Genomic DNA, 3,142 nt, shown 5'->3' with positions numbered 1-3,142 from the left:
AGCTGCCACACTTCATACTATGGTGAATAGGAAGCCTTGCTGCAGGGATCCGGCTATTACATAAGCCATAACAGGAAGACTAGTCTCTAATGATGTGAAATGGAGACTGGGAGGAAGGGGGTAATACACAATTAATACGTAAAATTAAATGAATATAGAATATAGAATTAAATGAATACTTTCTATTGTACTTTATTACTGTGAAATATATCATAAATGAAAGGGTAAAATACAGTAAACATATATAGGTAAAAGAATAATAAACACTAGATTTTTCACTTTCTAAATACATATTTGCTACCTATATATATATTCCTATATATTTTTTAGTTTTTCCTGTCTTTATCTTATATAATGGAATCATATTCTAAGTATTTTTCTGTGATAGCTTTCTTCCCCACTCAGCATTTTTGGGAGGCTCATCCATATTCATGCCTACAGCTGTGGTTCACTCTTTTTACTGCTATATAGTATTTCATTATTTGAATATACCACAGTTTTATCCTTTAATGATGTTTCCAATTTTTTGCTAGCATGAACAGTGCAACTAAGACGCTCCTGCACATGCCTACAAGTGTATATAAAAATGGTTCTCAGGAGCACCTGGCTGGCTCAGTTGGTAGAGCTTGTGACCCCTGATCTCAGCGTTGTGAGTTCAAGTCTCATCTTGGGTGTAGAGATTACTCAAAAATAAAATATTAAAAAAATGTTTCTTTGGAGTATATACTTAGGAATGGAATGCCAGATCACTAGAAATGGTATTCTTTCTTCCTTCCTTCTTTCCTTCCTTCCTTCACAGTATTTTCAACTTATGAGGCAATACTAAATTGTTATCCAAAATCATTATCAAATTTACAGTCCCATAGGAGTATATGAGGGCTCTGTAGCTCCGCTTCCTCACCAACATCAAAAGTTGACTGATTGTTAAGTTTTTGCTAACATGGTAGGTACGAAATGGTATATCACTGGTTTTAGCTTGTATTTCTCTGTTCACTAATGAGGTTCTTTCCGTATGTTTATTGGTATACATACTCCCTCCACTGTGAAATATCTAATCATATAATTTTCTTACTTTCCAGTTGGTTTGTACTTTGTTTTTTATCTACCAGGCCACCTCTGTCTTATATCAGGTTTCCATTTATCCATGGGTCTGTTTCTGGCATCTGTCTTCTGGAAAATTCATTTTTTACTTATTTGAATATTTAAGACTGGTCAACTAAAAAACTTTTTTTTTTAGGGGCACCTGGGTGGCTCAGTTGTTAAGCATCTGCCTTCAGCTCAAGTCATGATCCCGGGGTCCTGGGATGGAGCCCTACATTGGGCTCCCTACTCAGTGGGAAGCCTGCTTCTCCTTCTCCTTCTGCCTGCAGCTCTACTTGCTTATGCTCTCTCTTTCTCTCTCTGTCAAATGAATAAATAAAATCTTTTTTTTTTTTTTTTAAAGAGCTTAGGTAATTTTTGCACCCAAGATGGGGCTCAAACTTACAACCCCAAGATCAAGAGTTGCATGCTCTACCAACTAAGCCAGACAGGGTTCTCCTAATAAACTATTTTTTTTAAGATTTTGTTTATTTATCAGTAAGAGAGAGAGAGAGCACAGGCAGACAGAATGGCAGGCAGAGGCAGAGGGAGAAGCAGGCTCCCTGTCGAGCAAGGAGCCTGATGTGGGACTCGATCCCAGAATGCTGGGATCATGACCTGAGCCGAAGGCAGCCGCTTAACCAACTGAGCCACCCAGGCGTCCCTAAACTATTTTTTTTAATGATTTTATTCATTTGAGAGTGAGCAAGAGAGAGAGCATGAACAAGAGAAAGGGCAGATGGTGAGGCACAAGCAGACTCCCTGCTGAGCAAGGAGTCTGATAGGGTACTCGATCCAAGGTCCCTGGGACCATGACCCAAACCAAAGGCAGACATTCAACCAACTTAGCCAGCCAGCGCCCCTTAAAAAACATTCTTAATGAAAGTTACAATTAATGAATCTGTAAGAGTTTTTTATTTTCTTTTTTCTTTTTCTTTTTTAATTTACAGGAGTCTTGAAAAGACTCAGTAGTCACTAAGGGTTAGTGTGCCACCAGAGGGAGCTCAAAAGAGTCCATGAATTGTACAGCATAGCATTCAAGCATAAAAAGGATAGGATACTCTAGTTTTACTGAGCACTTTTTTTTTTTTAAGATTTTATTTATTTATGTGACAGAGAGAAATCACAAGTAGATGGCGAGGCAGGCAGAGAGAGAGAGAGGGAAGCAGGTTCCCTGCTGAGCAGAGAGCCCGATGCGGGACTCGATCCCAGGACCCTGAGATCATGACCTGAGCCGAAGGCAGCGGCTTAACCCACTGAGCCACCGAGGCACCCCTTACTGAGCACTTTAAGAGTATTTTTCAGTATAACTTATATGAAGATATCAAGGTTTTAAAGTATTTTTGCATTATGTCTCATCTTTCCCTCTACTAGTTCACCATTTTTATTTTCCCATATCACCATCGCACAGTAAGGCACATAATGAGATTAAATAACTTGTTTGGTATTACATTTAGAATTTTTTAATGGTCCTCCTGAATCTCATTCAAGGTGTTCCCCAGACACTGCACTCTTGACCGTTCGCTGGACTCTAGGATCAAATCTGAAATTGAGTAGTGTCAGCTCTGGTCACTTCCTACAAATTAAGTTTGTCTTGTTGGCCAGTACTAGTTATGGGATTCTGCCACTTTCTCAACTATTGTAAACAACATTAGTGTTTTGTTCTTTTTTTTTTTTTTTTTTAAGATTTTTTACTTATTCATTTTGAGAGAGAGAGAGCAAGTACATTCACACCAGCGAGAGTACGAGCAGGGTAAGGGTCAGAGGGAGAGGGAGAAGCAGACTTCCTATTGAGCAGGTAGCCCTGATGCAGGGCTGATTCCAGAATGCCAAAATCATGAGGGGAGCCAAAAGCAAACCGCTTAACCAACTGAATCATCCAGTCACCCCTCTGTTTTGTTCTTTTATCAACTAGGTTCCCATTTGAAAATTAGTTTCTCTGTGGCAGCGTTCCTCCAAGAAACCAAAGTCCTGTCCTGAAACCCAGACCAGATATGTACCCTGTACCCTGCTCCTCAAGTCACTAACAGTGAGGAATCAAGAGTGACCTTCTTACCTAGAG

Source organism: Mustela erminea, chromosome 5, assembly GCF_009829155.1.
Source record: "Mustela erminea isolate mMusErm1 chromosome 5, mMusErm1.Pri, whole genome shotgun sequence".
Taxonomy (NCBI): Eukaryota; Metazoa; Chordata; class Mammalia; order Carnivora; family Mustelidae; genus Mustela; species Mustela erminea.
The sequence above is the reverse complement of the archived record's forward strand: the minus strand, read 5'-3'. Positions refer to the sequence as shown.